At 44.9% G+C, this 21,854-nt stretch overlaps 1 long non-coding RNA gene across 1 annotated transcript; it reads left to right on the top strand.

Annotated features, from left to right (window-relative positions):
* Nucleotides 1-1,994: 1,994 nt before the first annotated feature.
* Nucleotides 1,995-5,865, top strand: LOC135056815 (uncharacterized). Its single transcript, XR_010244079.1, has 2 exons — nucleotides 1,995-2,084; nucleotides 4,150-5,865. It is a non-coding gene; the product is annotated as an uncharacterized LOC135056815 (long non-coding RNA).
* The last annotated feature ends 15,989 nt before the right edge of the window (nucleotides 5,866-21,854 follow it).

The raw sequence follows: 21,854 nt of genomic DNA, 5'->3' as shown, positions 1-21,854 counted from the left end.
TAAATAATTTGTGTGACACATTTAAGCCGTCAAATCATTTTGTAGTTTTGAACCAGTCTCTGGATAATATATCTTTGCTCTGGATAATATATCTTTGCTGGATTCCAAAAAGAATAACAAAAAAATTATATAGAAGAGAGACTAAGCAGAGGCTTAGGTGTAATTCTACCACTATTGAACCAACGATTGGACCATGCCATGATTCAAATTCTGCCTTTCCTGTCTCTTTTGTAGATTAATAATGCTTAATTCTTTAAACCTTCCCTGTCAAATTATGACTTTTTATTCTCAACATTACACATATTAATTGAAAAATATTTTCCAAACTCCTATAAACGCTTTCTATCAGTAAAGAAACTTTACTGTCTTTGAAACAATAGATCACACATCTGGCCTTATTATTCATTTCTCAAATAGCGCAGCAAACTCCGTTGCTTTACTTTACCCCTTAACACCTGTTACACATACTATAGTTCCTTTTTTAACATTGAACTATGTTGTATTAAAACAATGTTGTTTTTTAATCAACCCAAACATCTGCAGTAAACATACTATAGCTTTCTTTATCACCATCACTATCTCTCTTATTATCACATAATTTGTTATTTTGGTCATATGCCAGAACACAATGTACACTTCTCCATTAACTTCATAGTACCATGGAAAGCTTGTGAATCTATTTTATGCTAGTTACCCTTAGATATGCAGAACTCGTGACATTTCCCATAGTAAAAGTCGGCAGCAACACTTTACTATTACTAATACTAATTCACTAATTCACATACTAATTTCAGTTAACACACTGTAATTCACCATCCCATTATTCCCTATGGATGCTAGAGAAATTATTTTCCTGTTACTGTCAGTTTTTAAATGCAATGTAATTCTTTATAATTGTCTTACTCATTCACATTATATTCCTTATACTCCCCACTTTTGGGGGTGAGGAAGACAACTGTATGCAGCTGTATCTAAGTTGTGTACTGTCAGAGGTAAGATGTACACATCATACAAAATCTACTGCTTAACCACAGTTTTAAACATTTTTTTCCTTTTTTTTTTCTTTTTTTTTCTCTTGCTTATACATAAGTTGATGGTTTGGCTCTGACTGTGTATCCATAATGTCTTATTCATGATAAAGTGTAATATATAGTATTACCTTCTATAATTTTTTTTTTTTGTTATAAACTTGAATGCATGCACATAGCATTTACAAAAAAAAAAAATTACTGTAGCTAGAGATTTATCATCTGGTCATACATATATATCTATTAATAAATGTATACCAAGGCTCTACCCTCTGAGGGTTTTAACTGTCTTTGGCCTAGCGCCAAATAATGACCTAGGTAGTTAACTATGTCAGCACACCGTCGAATTTTGTCTTGCGACACCTTGTGTCCTGTTCTGCAAGAAAACACAACTGTTTAGTATCTGACACCAACACTTCAGATAATTTATAACACAAAGGTATATCATCCACATATTGGTTACACCATCTGTAAGTAAAAAGAATATAGGTTATTTTTGCAAGTACAAAGAAAGATTGTCTATAAATCTTTTGCATAATCTAGTCCAATACAGTGTAACTTATTCCATCAACATTACATTTTTCTCATTGGGTAGTCTGTATTCTACCATTACTTACACACAAGGTTAGTAATCATACTACATTATCATACTATACATTTCTTTGCTTATCTTAAAATATCTCTCAGACTGGCCAGTCCACTCAGTCCACTCAGTTCACTCTACACAAGATCTACGTCTTACATCCACACTCATTACTTGCTCCCATGCACAACTATAAACTTTCCTTGGACTGCATCCATTCTATGGAATGCCTTGCCACATACACGGATTTCCTGAAAACTCACTTATGCAGACAACTTCTCTACACCGCTCACATTATCTGTATAGCTTTTCTATACAATCATATCCCCACACTTTCTGGCTACGGAACCTGGTTCATCACTGCATATCGTGCAGTCCACTAAGAACCTCTGCAATCTAATATATAAATGCCTATACTTTGTTATGGATTTTTTAGCAAGCATATCCTTTACCTCTATTCATAGAAACACAGGGTAAGTGATATATTCCAGTACATGCTGTTTCTATACCTGCCAGCTGTCTGTGTGATTTTATATTTATAATATGAGAATTAGGAGTGGAGAGATTGACTAAGCTAGGAAAATAACCCAGGGAACTGTTTGTTGTTGTGTAAATTCTATGAGTAATTGTGTGAATAAATGCTGTGGACCATCTTCACGAGGTCTGAATGAGTTCCAATCTGAGCTTGCAGTATTACGTGCCCTCGTTAACGCTGCGAGTGACAGATAAGATAGGGGCCAAATTAAGTAAAAGCACATAGACCACCTTCCCCTTTTAGTCAGCTACACGTGTGCAAGAAGGGTAAATGAAATAAATAGGGTGATTACCCGAGGTTATAGTTGATTATAAGTAATTTGATTGAAATTTTATACTGTAATACTATGCAGCTGCTAATTGTTTTAATCATACATGGATTCTGGTAAATAACGGAATCTACGGACTAGAGTCCCAAGTATACTCTAAACCTGTTTATTAACATTGTTTATTGTACAAAAAAAAGAACTGAGCAACTCTAATGAGGTGTTGTGTTAACCATAACCTAAGTCTGTTTGCTAACATTGTAGTGCACTAAGAGACAAGCAACTTTTAACTTGGCGTGTTGCTTTGTGATTGTAGTTTGTGATAAGAGGGACTACTGCAGTTTCCCAGTTGACAGACGTGTCACGTGTGTGAAAGATTGCAGGGATTGCAAATGTTTCAGCGTATGGGAAGGGCAGGGAGGATTAACCCTAAGTGTGCATATCATGTTATGGAAGAAATATTCCATATATGCATAGAGTTTGTACAGTGCTGTGACCAAGAGGTAGAGTCTACAGAAAATGTGAAGAAAAACAAACTATGTTGTGCATTTCAATTATGCTGTATAATATTGGCCTGATCAACCAACACTAAGCGTATTTTGAAATCGGCAAAACTGTTGAAATCTGCAAGATATTAAAGTCTGCAAACGGTTAAAATTTGCAAACTGATTTTTATTATTTAATTTATGGGCGCCCAACTTATAACGTATATACAGATTGCAGTAATGAAACTCAGAATTTTAAACTAAGCACAGATTCAGTACAGCATGATATGAAAATGAAATACTGTACATCAGGCTAAAAATAGAAAAACTATGGTACCAAAAGAACATGCCCTTGCGCTGGCGAAACTGTATGTCAATTTGTGTTTTATGGTGTCTTCTGTGTGGGACATAAAAGTTCAGTGTTTGTTCCGTTTAGTACATTCTCAGATCTGTGTCTAACAGAAACTTTCTGTCTGTGACTGTTTGGCATGATTACAAGTCTTGTGAAAAATGTTTATATATTGTGAGAAGGTCTGCCAGCAAATTAATGGCTGGATGCCGTGTGTTGTATTGCGATATAAAGGAAAATAAAAAAACAAACATTTTTTTCCCTGTAAATTAAGTAAATTTAGTTTCCAACGCTGTGTAGCAGACAGAGAGCTATGGAGCTGTGACAGCCCAAACTCGTGTGCCTACCCCCCTTCCAGCAGCAGCATAAGCCATGAGAGAGAGAGAAAGAAAAAAAATACTATATATGGAAAAAAAATATATAATAATGGATTCAGACCAAAATGGCCTTGTCCACATCCAGTAAAGATATGTATGTCCACTTCAGCCATACAGCAGCAGATTGTGTTGAAGATGCTGCAAAATAAACACATGTGTAAGCTTGCAAAATAGTAATATTTTTTTAAACAATTTAACTTATGTTTGTCGTAACATTGGAACCAACATGCCAAAACATTACTAAGTTTCAGATTGAAACACTATAAGGCCAAAAAATAATATTTTAAGTGAGTTTTTATGGTGGAGTATGTCTGATCTACCATACAACTCATGTGCTTGTTTTCATAATGAAGTAACCAGACGCATTTGCAACAAACAGGAATATGTGTGTTTTGTAGTTCAGAGTGATGATGTTGCTATGCTGGATATCTGAATGCCCCATTTAAATACATGTGTTCCATGTTTCTTGCTTTGCTTACATTTTTCAACCATATGTCAAACCTACGCAAAAATGGTTCTAATTCCAGATTCTATTACTGGTACCAGCATCCAGACGCAACAGCAGCAACACTGTGACATGGATGAGACAATCATGTTACAAATGCAGCCATTAAGCCAAGGAATCAGCCACTCAGCACCTGCGAGTACACCACCACAGCAAAGCACTCCACCACCACAACACAGCCCATCACCAGTAGCACAAGGCCCTGATCACGTGTTTTGGGACAGTTGGGCTACACAGCAGGCCACTAATCAAGATTGCCTGCGTAGGCAGACCCAAATTTTTGCTAACCTACCAGCTCACCTCAGAAGAATCAGCAGAAATATCAGTCGCCAAAATGAACCAACCACCAGAATTGCCAATACCATGGAAATCATGCGTGCAGACATTACATATGTCATGGGCAACTTATAACGCATAATGGAGGAACAGCACAGACAACAGCAAAGCTACATCAACATCTAAGAAAACAATCAAATGATCAATGAATCTATCACAAGAATTTTAGAGAATCAAAATGCTGCAACACGTGAACTTAATGCCACCCTCACTAACCTCAATGAAACACTCAGATCCCAGCACCATCAGCAACCAAGCAGCAGTTCTGGTACGACTACTCCTATTCTATCGCCAGTGTCCTCACCACCAAGGCGCTCCACCAGAGTACGCCAACACGACAGTGGTGAAGCAAAGGCCAGTCCAAGCAGCCAACCACAAAACAATAAAAAATAGATACACCGATCTCTATATAGAGAAGTAAATAAGCACATTTAGTAAGTGTCGGTTTGTCACAATATCTATTACACTTAACAACTTGGAAATTTTTAGAACATAATTAATTATAAGTGTTACAAACAACAACAGGATTTTGGCAAAAACATTTATTCTTTCACATCTTAGAAATTTTAAGAATAAGGACAAAGTTATTGGATATGCACATTGATGTTAGCATGCAGTAACAAGCCCGCTTGATTTTTTTCTAATCATTACTCTTTCTAGATTCCAATCATTCTTATATCCTGCAGCCAGACTAATTGGCAGCCATGCAAAATGTCTTTAGCATGCAGTAACAAGACCACTTGATTTTTTTCTAATCATTACTCTTTCTAGATTCCAATCATTCTTATATCCTGCAGCCAGACTAATTGGCAGCCATGCAAAATGTCTTTAGCATGCAGTAACAAGACCACTTGATTTTTTTCTAATCATTACTCTTTCTAGATTCCAATCATTCTTATATCCTGCAGCCAGACTAATTGGCAGCCATGCAAAATGTCTTTAGCATGCAGTAACAAGACCACTTGATTTTTTTTCTAATCATTACTCTTTCTAGATTCCAATCAATCTTATATCTTGCAGCCAGACTAATTGGCAGCCATGCAGATTCATCCATGAACAATACAAATTACAATGTGATTGTTAACTATTTTACCTTTCTTCTCTATACAACATTACAAGAATAACAGAATTGAGTTGCCTAAAAAGGTCCTAATATGTTGTGATTGAATTTAGATAATTCAGTGCCAAAATGAATGTCATTATTGTTGGGCCATGTTTGTGTGTGTTAAAAATGAGTAATCAGTTTCTTACACATGATGCAGAAACAAAGAAATGTATATTTTTTTTAAATAATCACAAATAATGTGTATAATAATGGATATATGTGGCAAACTGTGTATTGACTTACAAATCAGCAAGTTTACTGCAGCAAACATTACAAAATAAATTATTTTGGATGAGACTAAGTTTGTGTCCCTTCAATACGATGGAGCATCACACATAGGGACACATGTATTCCTCAAGGCTAACATATTATATGTGGAGGAGTGTTTAATTAGGACACAGGTTCACAAACTCGGGCCTCAGGACCCCACACAGTGCATGTTTTGCAGGTCTCCTCACAGAATCACAAGTGACATAATTAACTCCACCTGTGAACCTTTTAAAATGTGTCTGTGAGTAATTCATACACCTGTGCTTCTACTGGGTTACCTGCAAAACATGCACTGTGTGGGGTCCTGAGGGCTGAGTTTGAGAACCTGTGCATTACGACGTTACACACAATCATAAAGTAAAATACTAAATACATAACTATGTGGATTATGTTTGCTTTTACTAAATTTACAATGCAAGTTTATTAACACTTATCCAGACTTTATGCATACAAATCATAATCTGTTGTTTTTAGTTTTAAAATAAACACAATACAGATGCTACATTTGTTTAGCATAAAGCGAGGGTATGTTTGTATGTCTCAAGGAGACAGACACATTCTGAGTAATGGTTTTTAATAGAAAAATGGTGCAACATATATTTAGGCTTACACAACAAATGAAAGAAGCAAACCAAACTTACCTTAAAAATAACGAATTATGAGGTCTTGCCTAACCTGCCTCCCTACATCTGTACTCCAAGTATCACCAGATGTCTATAATTCCTCTGCTTGCTGGATGCTTTCTTCATCCTCCTCCTCCTCCTCCTCAACATGTGGCAGATGTTGTTGCAAACACATGTTATGAAGAAAGCAGCAGCAGAACACAATTTGAGTCACCTTCAAGGGACTATACAACAAAAGGCCACTAGACTTATCAAGACACCGAAACCTAGATTTCAGCACACCAAAACATCTTTCTATCACATTCCGTGTGGACTTATGTGCATGATTGTAATTGTGTTCAGCAGGGGTATCACGTCGGGACAATGGAGTTAGAAGCCAAGACAAACACCCATAGCCTCCATCACCTAAAAGACAGATATAGTAACGTGATTCATGTTAAGATACAGCAACACATAAGTAACACACTGTGGGGCAGATGTATTAACCTGGAGAAGGCATAAGGAAGTGATAAACCAGTGATATGTGCAAGGTAATAAAGGCAGCGGGCAATCTGTCCCTAAATGATAATTTACATATTGGAGCTGATTGGCTGGTGCCATTATCACATTGCACATATCACTGGTTTATCACTTCCTTATGCCTTCTCCAGGTTAATACATCTGCCACTGTATTTGGACAAAGTAGACACAGGCCAACACATATCAAATTACATACCCAGCAGCCATCCATCTGGCATTTGTCCGTCCTCAAACTTATCAAAGAGGGATGACTGACTGAGGATGAAGGAGTCATGCCAGCCCCCAGGGTAACCAGCAACAACACTCATTATTTTGAGATTTGCATCACAAACCACCTGCACATTTGTGGAGTGCTCTAGGTGACGATTAGTGTAGATGTGCTGCCTGCCCCTAGGTGGTCTCAGCTGAATGTGTGTGCAATCTATGGCTCCCAGCACATTGGGCATGCCAGCCAGCTCATAGAAATCTACCCTGATGGCATGCCACTGTGACTCCTGGGTAGGGAAGCAGATTGAGGCATCGATGTGGGGCTGCAAAACAGCCAACACTTGTGTGTATATTTGAAATAAAATTAAACATGAGATTTTAGGACATAAATGGCCACCGAGAAATTAAAACTAACAAAAAACAGAGGAGGTAGTTAGGTATACATCACCTATGTTAATATTCTAGAAAATGACATCCCCAGACACAGCCTGAAACCTGCCAGTAGCCAAAAAGTGCAACACAGCCAGGAGTTTGTGCAGGCCTGAGACAGAGCAAGAGCGTGCTGTCTCTGGGTAAAGGCCCAGTTTGACAAGGTCATACAGATGGAAAATGTTGTTACGATTTAGACGGAACATCTGTATGACCTTATCAGCGGACAATGCGTTCAAGTTTAAACGCCCCCTAAAAAAACGAGGCGTGCGCAGCCTCCACGGAACCTGTACAACCTGCTGACCATGTTCAGTTTGTTGGCCCTGGTTACTTACAGGCTGATGTCTGAGTCTGAGGAATCCCACAGCACACAAAATATCACTGGCTCACAATCCTGCTGCCATTTCTGAGTGTAGGTGGATTGAAATGGGCCTAAGATCCTTTTATAGGCATCCTTATTCAGGTGTGAGTGATTTGTTAGTTGCAACACATGTAAACACGCCTGAAAAAAGCAGGTCTTTTTTTTTGCCACTTTTTTTAACGAATCGCAAAAAAATACGACCGCAATTGAGCACTCAGAGACTAACACCCAAATACAAATGAATAGTGAATACCCGTGTTGTATGAAATAACAGCCGCGTTTGACCGATGGTCTATTCATTCGTATTTTTGAACTTTGCCGTTAAAACCATTACGAATAGCCCAAACACTGCCGAGATTTGTGCTTAGTGAATTCCCGTGTTGGGACTTAGAAAAAAAAACACAAATCGGTCCAACTCGGATTATTAGTAAATATAGGCCCGAGTGTGAAAACATTTACATGTTTGAAACACTTTTCTCACTAGTGACTTGGAAGTCTTCAGAGGGCTTCATCATGAAGATCTCACTGAACCTGCTTGAACTTTAATTAACTCTTAACCATATAGAGTTGCAAATGTGAAGGTCAGTATCAGCAGACATGCTGGCATTACATATACGTCGCCTAGGTGAAGCTTGCTGTCCCACTCAGACATATCGCACGGTATCAACAGGGCTATTGCACAGCCCTGGGGCCTGGTTACTGAAGGGGTGAGGTCAAATCTGAGAGGTGCGATCATGCCCCTTATGAAATAAATAATGGAAACTACTATGCATGGCACCATGAAGCACCAGGAAGCTGGTTCGGGCCCCTACTGGCCCCTGAGAGCCCTTCAGAGTGATGTCTGGTTCCAGCTTAGTGCCATTGCTGGGAGATGAGATCATCTGATAGTGCCGGCTCTCCCTATGCTGTAAACAAGTGCCAGGTCGCATGGCCCAGGCTTACCCATTTACACTGCACAGAGACCCTGGTCCTTCCCAGCTGCAAGCTAGCCTGGTTGGATTCCTGGGTCACTGGACCTAGGTTAACCCTTTTCCATTGAGCCGCCCCTGGGTTATCACGGCAAAAACCTGGGTTTTTAGCGGCAGTGGAAGAGGGGTATCTGTCTGTACAGACTTTCATGCATCCTGGCCCCAGCCCAATGTAGCAGTGAACCAGGCCACGGATTACTTTGGTGATCCGATCAGCGGCATAGGGGGCCCTCCAATGCCCTCTGAGAGAATGGGGACCGGGCATCCTCTGAGTCGGCCCATCGAAGAATGTCCCATGCTCCCAGTGGCCCAATCTGCCCCAGGTTGCCTTGGGTTACAAATGCGTACAGTGTCTGCTGAAGGAGGTGGAGAGATCTAAATAAATCCCACTTCACACTCTGGGAGTTCTTCCAATAGGGAAGAGCGGGTTAATGACACCTGAAGATAGCTTGATAAATAGCACAATCACAACCTACCCATACATTGTATGAGGATGGCAGTGTGCTATGATATTGACAGGGCGTTGGCCCAGTGATTGTCTTTTGCGATATCTTCTGTGTTGGCCCAAAGAGGATCAGGGCCAAATACTTTGAAAAATAGGTCCCTTAATAATGCGTTACAGTCCTCTGCAGCTCAGGGATTACCCTACTAATGTTTCCCACATAAAGGGTTAATACTGATAGGCTGCATATCAAAAATAAAAAATACTGCATAAAGGGTTAATTCAAGGTTTCCCAAACTCGGTCATCAAGGCACCCAAATAGTCCAGGTTTTAAGGATATCCATGATTGTGCACAGATGATATAACTAAAATGTCTGAGCTACTAATGTCACCTGTGCTTAAGCATGGATATACTTAAAACCTGCACTGTTAGGGTGTCTTGAGGACCAAGTTTGGGAGCCAGTGGGTTCATTTCATAATGTTCTGCTAACCAGGGAGTAACATTCTAAATTGATTCTGCATAGGGGGTTAATAATCTAATGTTCTACACACCAGTGAGTAACATACTTATTACATGTGCACACCAGTGAGTAACATACTAATTACCTGTGCACACCAGTGAGTAACATACTAATTACCTGTGCACACCAGTGAGTAACATACTAATTACCTCTGCACACCAGTGAGTAACATACTAATTACCTCTGCACACCAGTGAGTAACATACTAATTACCTGTGCACACCAGTGAGTAACATACTAATTACCTCTGCACACCAGTGAGTAACATACTAATTACCTCTGCACACCAGTGAATAACATACTAATTACCTCTGAACACCAGTGAATAACATACTAATTACCTTTGCACACCAGTGAGTAACATACTAATTACGTCTGCACATCAGTGAGTAACATACTAATTACCTCTGCACACCAGTGAATAATATACTAATTACCTCTGAACACCAGTGAGTAACATACTAATTACCTCTGCACACCAGTGAATAACATACTAATTACCTCTGCACACCAGTGAATAACATACTAATTACCTCTGCACACCAGTGAATAACATACTAATTACCTCTGCACACCAGTGAGTAACAGACTAATTACCTCTGCACACCAGTGAGTAACATACTAATTACCTCTGCACACCAGTGAGTAGCATACTAATTACCTCTGCACACCAGTGAGTAACATACTAATTACCTCTGCACACCAGTGAGTAACATACTTTATCTCTGCACACCAGTGAATAATATACTAATTACCTCTGCACACCAGTGAATAATATACCAATTACCTCTGCACACCAGTGAGTAACATACTTTATCTCTGCACAAGGGATTAATATTATAATGTTTTGCACACCAGGAACTAATAATTATTTCTGCACAAAGGGTTAAGGGGTTGATACTGAACAGCCCTGCAGAGCAGTATAGCAATAATGCCCCCTGTGAGGATGATCACTGACTTGCCCTATCAGATATCTGTACTATTTGGACCTAGCAGTTGCTTTGCATTGTACCCTGACCCCTCCGCTGTCCCCCTCCTGCCCCCGATCTGTACAGCATCTCCTCCTGTCACTGTTGTCATGTAAGGACCCTGCAGAGTCAGCCAGCCGCATTGGCAGCGACCTGGAAGAATGTTATGATATAATAGTTTGGCGCTGGACAGATAATATGTCTTTCTGCTGCTTGCGTGCTATGCAGAGGTGATTTACTGGAGCATGACAAGGGGGTCACATATATGTCCCCATGTCCCCAAGTCTTACACATTTCCGTTGTGCAAACCGATTATTTTTGAATATAAAATAACACCCTGTAAGGTGCGACGGCAAAAACAAATGATGTGAAAGGTCATAAAATGTCCTCATTGTTGGCAGTGATGCAGACACACAACGAAGCCTGCAGTGATGGACTTGACTCATTTCATCATGGAGACACAGACGTATTTATCTGATACTGATCACAGGATTATGCTGGGCTCAGTGAATAATTTATGCATAAAGTGTGTTATTCAATAATTAATTTATTAAACTAGCCCAGATGGTAATTTGCTAACACCACGTTCCAAATAAAATGGAACCGAACATAAGCAAATAGCTCTGAAAATCCTGCAGGCATAGGGATAATTAATCCCTACAGTTCAGCAAGCAGCACTGTAATCCTTGTGTTAATCCCAAATAGCAGAAAATATTGCATGATGGATGTTCTGGTATATAACTGTAACCCATGGTTACTACGGACGCTTGTGTGAGTAGCATGGAGGGGGTGCAGACACCGGGAATCGGTGAGCCCTACGCCTGCCATTTTCTTCAGAGCTATTTGCTTGCCTCAGGCCTGATTTAATGTTGGGCATAGGAAGTGGCGCCGAGAGGGAGGGGAGCGGGTACTCTTTACCCGGCTCAGGCCCATTGGAGGGGCCAAGCAGGGCCGGATCTAGACCTTGTGGCGCCCAGGGCAAAAAAATAGGGGTGTGGCTTAATGGAGAAGGCGCGTGGTCAGTTATGCCCCCTGTAGCTGTGCCCCCAGTACTGTGCCCTCTGTAGAGTTGTGCCCCCTGTAGTATTGCCCCAGTACTGTGCCCCCTGTAGAGTTGTGCCCCCTAGTTGCGCCGCTTACAAAAAAATAAAACAATAAATAAAAATAAATTAATACTTACCATCCCCGCTCCTGATTCCCGACCGCTGCTGCCCTCCTTCTCCGGCCGCCGGCGCCTCTCCTCGGATCCATGGGAGAGACGTCATGACGTCTCTCCCATAGCACTGCATAGACACTAGAGGTGAATTATGACCCCTAGCTTCTATGTGCCGCTCGCACAATGCAGTGCGGTGCGTGATGACTTCATCGCACACCGCATCTACTGCTCATAAGCAGAACTCTGTGAAAATGGCCATTGCGCCATTTTCACTATGTTTTACTAACGCTGCAGATGCCGGCGCGGGACTCCATAGGGGTATTAAAAAAATGGGTGAAGCGTGTGCGTGTGGGACCCCCTCTGGACTAAGGGACCCGTGTGCACCGCACACACTGCACCCATTATACATACGCTAGTGCTCCCTGCACACCACACGGCACACGCTGGCATGTGTTGAGGAGAGAGGCAGCTGCAGCAGTGGCCAGTTCTCGCTCCCTGGATGATCAAAGGAAGGGGAGCGATCGTGCCCTCACGCCCGGTGCCGCCCATCGGTTCTGACACCAGCACCACATCGTGCAGGGGGGAGCGGCAGGGCCGGCGCTACCATTAGGCAGCTTTAGGCAGCTGCCTAGAGCGCCGGCCGCTGGAGGGCGGCCACTACTGTCCCCCCTACAACTCACAGGACCATTTTTTTTTTAAATAAACTTTTGCGCGTTACGGAGGGCAGGGGAGATTGAGGAGAGGCATCAGCCGCCCGCCCCTCACCAGCCGCCCGCCCCCTCACCAGCAGCAGCACCAACCACGCGCTTATAGAGCTGTTGGCAGTAACGGGAACAGTGCTAACCTGGCAGGGGATGCAGCTGCTATGGGGCCCCGGCTAATTCCATGGCCCGCGCAGCTCCCACATCGAGAACTAGAGACAGGCTGGGGCTGCTCAGGCACACTGTCCGCGGCAGTACTAGAAGAGAAGGGGACGTAGAGCAGTAGGGAGGGGGCGTGGCCATATGCAAAGCATTGCCCATTCACTGGCCAGATAGTGTACCTGAAGCTCCTCTGCAGTAGCCGCTGAAGCCCCGCCCACCCGCGGCTCCTGGTGCCCCGCCCCCATTTTGGCTGAAGTCCTGACATTCACCCACCAGTAAGTGTTGGGAACCCTGGGCACTGAAATTATGAGAAAAGGGCAGCTGCAGGGGCTGAGCTGCCTACAGGAGTACCAGAAATACCAGGAAGAAAAATGCATGGACACAGGGCAGCTGTCAACGTCTGTGAGGTGAACTCTGCATGCATCCTACAGGTCAGTGCAACGTCTGGAGCTGCCTCACACATGCTGCCCAATAGCCTGACACTCACACACTACATCATAGCCTGACACACACATGCTTCCCCATAGCTTGACACACACACGCTTCCCCATAGCCTGACACACACACGCTTCCCCATAGCCTGACACTCACACGCTTCCCCATAGCCTGACACACACACGCTTCCCCATAGCCTGACACACACACGCTTCCCCATAGCCTGACACTCATACGCTTCCCCATAGCCTGACACACACACACTTCCCCATAACCTGACACTCATACGCTGCCCCATAGCCTGACACTCACACGCTTCCCCATAGCCTGACACACACACGCTTCCCCATAACCTGACACTCACACGCTTCCCCATAGCCTGACACTCACACGCTTCCCCATAGCCTGACACTCACACGCTTCCCCATAGCCTGACACACACACGCTTCCCCATAACCTGACACTCACACGCTTCCCCATAGCCTGACACTCACACGCTTCCCCATAGCCTGACACTCACACGCTTCCCCATAGCCTGACACACACACACTTCCCCATAACCTGACACTCACACGCTTCCCCATAGCCTGACACTCACACGCTTCCCTATAACCTGACACACACACGCTTCCCCATAACCTGACACTCACACGCTTCCCCATAGCCTGACACTCACACGCTTCCCCATAGCCTGACACACACACGCTTCCCCATAGCCTGACACTCACACGCTTCCCCATAGCCTGACACACACACGCTTCCCTATAACCTGACACACACACGCTTCCCCATAGCCTGACACTAACATGCTTCCCCATAGCCTGACACACACACGCTTCCCCATAGCCTGACACTCATACGCTTCCCCATAGCCTGACACACACACACACTTCCCCATAACCTGACACTCATACGCTGCCCCATAGCCTGACACTCACACGCTTCCCCATAGCCTGACACACACACGCTTCCCCATAACCTGACACTCACACGCTTCCCCATAGCCTGACACTCACACGCTTCCCCATAGCCTGACACACACACGCTTCCCCATAACCTGACACTCACACGCTTCCCCATAGCCTGACACTCACACGCTTCCCTATAACCTGACACTCGTACGCTGCCCCATAGCCTGACACTCATACGCTGCCCCATAGCCTGACACACACATGCTGCCCCATAGTCTGACACACACACGCTTCCCCATAGCCTGACACACACACGCTGCCCCATAGCCTGACACACACATGCTGCCCCATAGCCTGACACACACATGCTGCCCCATAGCCTGACACTCACACGCTGCCCCATAGCCTGACACACACACGCTTCCCCATAGCCTGACACTCACACGCTTCCCCATAACCTGACACACACACGCTTCCCCATAGCCTGACACTCATACGCTGCCCCATAGCCTGACACTCACACGCTTCCCTATAACCTGACACACACACGCTGCCCCATAGCCTGACACTCATACGCTGCCCCATAGCCTGACACTCACACGCTTCCCTATAACCTGACAAACACACGCTGCCCCGTAGCCTGACACACACACGCTTCCCTATAACCTGACACTCACACGCTTCCCCATAGCCTGACACTCACATGCTTCCCTATAACCTGACACACACACGCTGCCCCATAGCCTGACACACACACGCTGCCCCATAGCCTGACACACACACACACACACGCTGCCCAATAGCCTCATGTGATAGGTGTGGTCAGATTGTCAGGAGGTGTACAGTATTCAAACCAACAGGACATGGGTCAAAATAACTGAGGTACTAATTGTGGGGGTTATTCAGAGCTGATCATAGATGTGCTAAATTTAGCACATCTACGATCAGATTCTCAGACATTTGGAGGGAGCTAGTCCGCCCCGCATGTCTGGCCCTATCCCCCCACAAGGGTGCAAAAGCATTGCACAGCAGCGAGGCTTTTGCACATGCTGAGTAGTTCCCTGCCAGCTGTGCTGGCAGGCAGTTATACCCCTTTCACATCGCACAAATAACCCAGTGTCGTCACGGGTCAGTGTGCGATGTGAAAGCACTCTGCGGGAATTAGCGGGTCGCCTGACCCAGTAATTCAACCCGGTATAAAAGAAGGATTATACCCGGGTTGAATACCGGGTCAGGTGCAGTGTGAATGGGAGCCGCGTCGATGCGACACGGTTCCCATTCACAGCATAGGGAGAGGCGGCGCAGGAGAGGAGCTCATCTCCCAGCGCCGCCTACACCCCGCCCCTGCTGCTGCTGCGCCCCCCCGCTGCTATGGCAACCGACCCGGTATATTGCCGGGTCAGAAAGCCATCAAAGGAGACCAAATGCCGGATCCCACCTGGTAAGGACACGTTTCTCTTACCGGGTGGGATCCGGCATTTGCGATCTGAAAGCGGTATTACCATGTCCCGGGTCACAGCGGCTGCGTGTGGTGTATGTATGGAGGCAGTGTATGTATGTATATATGTATTTATGTATAGAAGCAGTGTGTGGATGTATATATGTATGTACTATGAATGTGGCAGTGTATGGATGTATGTATGAATGCGGCAGTGTATGGATGTATATATGTATGTATGAAAGAGGCAGTGTGTGTATGTATGATAGAGGCAGTGTATGTATGTATGTCTGATAGAGGCAGTGTGTGTATGTATGTATGTCTGTCTGATAGAGGCAGTGTGTGTGTGTATGTATGTATGTATGTATGAAAGAGGCAGTGTGTGTGTGTGTGTGTGTGTGTGTGTGTGTGTGTGTGTGTGTGTGTGTGTGTGTGTGTGTGTGTGTATGTATGTATGTCTGATAGAGGCAGTGTGTGTATGTATGAATGTATGTATGTATGTATGATAGAGGCAGTGTGTGTATGTATGTATGTATGTATGTATGATAGAGGCAGTGTGTGTGTGTGTGTATGTATGTATGTATGTATGTATGTATGACAGAGGCAGTGTGTGTGTGTGTGTATGTATGTATGTATGTGTGTATGTATGTCTGATAGAGGCAGTGTGTATGTATGTATGTATGTATGTATGATAGAGGCAGTGTGTGTGTGTGTATGTATGTATGTATGATAGAGGCAGTGTGTGTGTGTGTGTGTGTGTGTGTGTGTGTGTGTGTGTGTGTGTATGATAGAGGCAGTGTGTGTGTGTGTGTGTGTGTGTGTGTGTGTGTGTGTGTGTGTGTGTGTGTATGATAGAGGCAGTGTGTGTATGTATGATAGAGGCAGTGTGTGTATGTATGTATGATAGAGGCAGTATGTGTGTGTATGTATGTATGTATGATAGAGGCAGTGTGTGTGTATGTATGTCTGATAGAGGCAGTGTGTGTGTGTGTGTGTGTGTGTGTATGTATGTATGTATGTATGTATATCTGATAGATGCAATGTGTGTGTATGTATGTATGTCTGATAGAGGCAGTGTGTGTATGTATGTATGATAGAGACAGTGTGTGTGTGTATGTATGTATGTATGATAGAGGCAGTGTGTGTGTATGTATGTATGATAGAGGCAGTGTGTGTGTGTGTGTGTGTGTGTGTGTGTGTGTGTGTGTGTGTGTGTATGTATGTATGATAGAGGCAGTGTATGTATGTATGTATGTATGTATGATAGAGGCAGTGTGTGTATGTATGTATGTATGTATGATAGATGCAGTGTGTGTGTGTATGTATGTATGTCTGATAGATGCAGTGTGTGTATGTATGTATGTCTGATAGATGCAGTGTGTGTATGTATGTATGTATGTATGTATGTATGTCTGATAGAGGCAGTGTGTGTGTGTGTGTGTGTGTGTGTGTGTGTGTGTGTGTGTGTGTGTGTGTGTGTGTGTATGTATGTATGTATGATAGAGGGGGTGTAGTATGAGTGGCCGGCGGCCGGGATCCCAACCGCCGGCATACCGACTGCCGGCATATCAACAGCTGGGTGAGCGCTAATGAGCCCCTTGCGGGCTCACTGCACTCGCCACGCTGCGGGCACGGTGGCGCGCTACACGCTATTTATTCCCCCAAGAGGGAGAATATGTGTCGGCATGCCGGCCGGCAGCATACTGAAGACCACCCAATAGAGGCAGTGTATGGATGTATTTAGAGAGACAGTGGATGGATGACGTATATATGTATGGATGACATATATATATATATATATATATATATATGTGTGAGAGAGAGAATGAAATAGAAAGAAATAGGTTGCTGGGTAGGGTGCCAGGATCTGGGAAGGGGGTGCCACTGATACCCCTTTCAGACCAGATATGCCGGGGTCTTACCCGGGAATACGGTCCCTGGATCATACAGGGGCATTCCCGGGTAAGACCCCTTGTATACCGCAGTCAGCGGCCCTGCATATTGCCGGGTTGCTGACGTCAGCGGTGACGCGGCGGGGGCGGCGCAAGAGATCACATGATCTCCAAACGCCGCCTGCTAATAGAGAGTGAATGGGAGCCGGGTCGCATTGACCCGGCTCCCGTTCAAACTGACCAGGTTCCCGGGAAGATCCCGGGACCAACCCTGCAAGAAAGCAGGGTTGAAATGCAGGGGCATGGTTCCCGGGATTCTGTCCCGGGACACTTTCACACCAGCGCTACACCCGGGATGTTCCCGGGAAAATAGGCTGGTGTGAAAGGGGTATCAGTGTACCTGTCAAAAAATTAAGGATGTCTTTGAGAGATACATCCTTGTCATACTCATTACAGTCAGACAGCTGGGAGATGTATAAGACACCACCGTACAGTGTCTCAAAGCATCACTGCCCGGAGCCAGGAACTAGTACAGTATTTGTAGTCACCGACTACTGTAGCAAAGGTCACAGTGCCAGTAGCCTCTAAATATCCAGAGGCAGAAATTAGCACAGCACAGTACCCGTAATTACCATCCATCCAATGCCAAGAACGAACATAGGTGGTCATTCCGAGTTGTTCGATCGTTGCCGATTTTCGCTATATTGCGATTTTCCGCTTACTGCGCATGCGCAATGTCCGCAGTCCGACTGCACCAAGTAAATTTGCTATGAAGTTAGGTATTTTACTCACGGCATTACAAGGGTTTTTCTTCGTTCTGTTGATCGTAATGTGATTGATAGGGAAGTGGGTGTTTCTGTCCGGAAACTGGCCGTTTTATGGGTGTGTGTGAAAAAACGCTACCGTTTCTGGGAAAAACGCGGGAGTGGCTGGAGAAACGGGGGAGTGCCTGAGCGAACGCTGGGTGTGTTTGTGACGTCATACCAGGAACGACACTGACTGAACTGATCGCAATGGCAGAGTAAGTCCAGAGCTACTCAGAAACGGCTAAGAAAGGTCTATTCACAATATTGAGAATCTTTCGTTCGCAATTTTGAGAAGCTAAGATACACTTCCAGAGGGCGACGGCTTAGCGTGTGCAATGCTGCTAAAATCAGCTTGCAAGCGAACAACTCGGAATGAGGGCCATAGTGCCTGTAATCATCAACTACCCAAAATTAGGAACTAAGGCCCTCATTCCGAGTTGATCGGTCGCAAGGCGAATTTAGCAGAGTTACACACGCTAAGCCGCCGCCTACTGGGAGTGAATCTTAGCTTCTTAAAATTGCGACCGATGTATTCGCAATATTGCGATTACTAACTACTTAGCAGTTTCAGAGTAGCTTCAGACTTACTCTGCCTGTGCGATCAGTTCAGTGCTTGTCGTTCCTGTTTGACGTCACAAACACACCCAGCGTTCGCCCAGGCACTCCCACCGTTTCTCCGGCCACTCCTGCGTTTTTTCCGGAAACGGTAGCGTTTTCAGCCACACGCCCCTGAAACGCCGTGTTTCCGCCCAGTAACACCCATTTCCTGTCAATCACATTACGATCGCCGGAGCGATGAAAAAGCCGTGAGTAAAATTACTTTCTACATAGCAAAGTTACTTGGCGCAGTCGCAGTGCGAACATTGCGCATGCATACTAAGCGGATTTTCATTGCGATGCGATGAAAAATACCGAGCGAACAACTCGGAATGAGGGCCTAACTCAGTACCAGAGCCTAGGGAACCTATACATCCACTGACCTGTAGCCATGATGTAGCACAGTCACCAGCTACCCAGCATCAGGCACTAGCACATAGAGCCTGACTCAGAGGCACATGCAATACACCGACTGTGCATTTACACCTTACTGACTGGGGAAGTGGCTAATTTGATTGATAATTTCATTGATGGTGTTGGGGGGCAGTAGTCAGACGTTTTGCCTAGGGTGCCAAGTAACCTTGCACCGGCCCTGGGGAGCGGGTTAGCACATATGAGCATACATGCAGGGATGTATGTAACATATGTGCTGGATGCAGGTCCCCAGGGATCGGCAGCAATGCGTGTCTCACAGCTGCCGCTGAACCTGGGATGCTTGCATTCGGCTCCACTCTTCTTCAAAGCTCGCCCCCAGACTCTTGTGAAAACTAGCCAATGGGAGGCTGGGGGCGGGCTTAGCAGGAGAGTGGTGGTGTTATGCTGAATCCTGTGTTCTGGGTGGAGCGGCGGCTGTGATAGACACAGCGCTGCCGATCCCCGGAGATCTGCAGTCAGTGCACATACTACATACATCCCTGCATATATGTTCATATCAGTGACGTGCGGTGGGGTGAGGCAGGTGAGGCAGAGCCTTTCCTGTCATACTTACGCTTAATCCAGAGTTTTGACTGAATAAAATATATGAAAAATACTAATAATTTGTTTGAAATATCTTCTTTGCAATATTCTAATAATTTTTATAGCCCAAACTCTGGAGTAAAAAGTGTAAGGAGGACACAGCGTGCGCCTCTCCTGTGTCCCTCCTGAGTCTCCGGCGGGTCTAATAAAGGAAGTGCCGTTCGTGAGCTCTGATTGGCTCACGAACCGGCACTTCCTTTAACAGACCCGCCGGAGACCCAGGAGGGACACAGGAGAGGCGCGCGCTGTGTCCTCCGTGTCCCTCCAACACAAAACAGCGGGGGGGGGGGGGCACTGGGGGAGCATGGGGGGCACTGGGGGAGCATATGCGGCACAGGGGGAAGGGGGCTTATGTGGCACTGGGGGCATATGTGGCACTGGGGGGGTATATGTGTACCTGGCACATGGGGGGGAAGGGGGCTGTATTTGGCACTGGGGGCATGTGAGTACCTGGCACTGTGGGGGAATATCTGGCACTGGGGGCATATGTGGCACTGGGGGGGTATATGTGTACCTGACACATGGGAGGGGGGGGGCTATATTTGGCACTGGGGGCATGTGAGTACCTGGCACTGTGGGGGAATATCTGGCACTGGGGGCATATGTGGCACTGGGAGAGCACAGCCCTAGGAACAAGCACTACCCCCTGGCAACGAGCATGACACCCTGAGCATGAAAACCCCTGGCACCGTGCATGGAACCAAGAGCATGAAACCCCTGGCAACGAGCAGGTAATTTAAAAGTAATTAGAAGCCTTACTGTAGGACTTAATGTGTAATGGGCATTACGGTGTGTGGCATAATGCATCACGGACATTGCGGTGTGTGTCATAATGTGTCACAGGCATTACGGTGTGTGGCATACGATATCACGGGCATTGTGGTATAATGTCTCAGGGGCATTGCAGTGTGGCATAATGTATAACGGGCATTGCGGTGTGTGGCATAGGGTATAACGGGCATTGCAGTATGTGTCACAGGCATTACGGTGTATGGTATACTATATCACAGGCATTGTGATATGTGGTATAATATCTCAGGGTCATTGCGATTCCTGTCATAATGTGTTGGGGGCATTACGGTGTGTGGCATAATGTGTCGGGGGCATTACGGTGTGTGGCATACTATATCACAGGCATTGTGCTATAATGTCTCAGGGACATTGCAGTGTGGCATAATGTATAACGGGCATTGTGTGTGGCATAGGGTATAACGGGCATTGTGGTATGTGTCACAGGCATTACGGTGTATGGTATACTATATCACGGGCATTGTGATATGTGGTATAATGTCTCAGGGTCATTGCAGTGTGTGGCATAATGTATCACGGGCATTGCGGTGTGTGTCATAATGTGTCAGGCATTACGGTGTGTTGTATACTATATCACGGGCATTGTGGTATGTGGTATAATGTCTCAGGGTCATTGCGATTCCTGTCATAATGTGTCACAGGCATTACGGTGTGTGGCATAATGTGTCGGGGGCATTATGGTGTGTGCATATTGTGTCATGTGCATTACTGTGTGTGGCATAATGTCTAAGGGCCATTGCAGTATGTGGCGTAATGTATACTGGGCATTACTATAAGGAGGAAAAATGACAAATAATGTAAGGGGCATGAATCAGGATTATTTTTCTTTCCTGTGGTGGCTAACGTCTGGGCGTGCAGGTTGCAAAACTGGGGTATGAGGTAGTCTTTTCCTGCAATGCCAAGCTCTTTATGCGAGGCCACGCCCATTTGAAAGAAGCCACACCCTTTTTTGCGGCGCACGCATGTTTATCCCTTTACTAGTGCCAATTATGGGGGATGGGGGGGGGGCCGAATCATTTTTTGGCTTGGGGGTGAAAAATTTCTAGTTACGCC

This window comes from Pseudophryne corroboree, chromosome 3 (assembly GCF_028390025.1).
Source record: "Pseudophryne corroboree isolate aPseCor3 chromosome 3, aPseCor3.hap2, whole genome shotgun sequence".
NCBI classification, from domain to species: domain Eukaryota; kingdom Metazoa; phylum Chordata; class Amphibia; order Anura; family Myobatrachidae; genus Pseudophryne; species Pseudophryne corroboree.
This window is presented reverse-complemented; position numbering and strand designations above follow the sequence as displayed.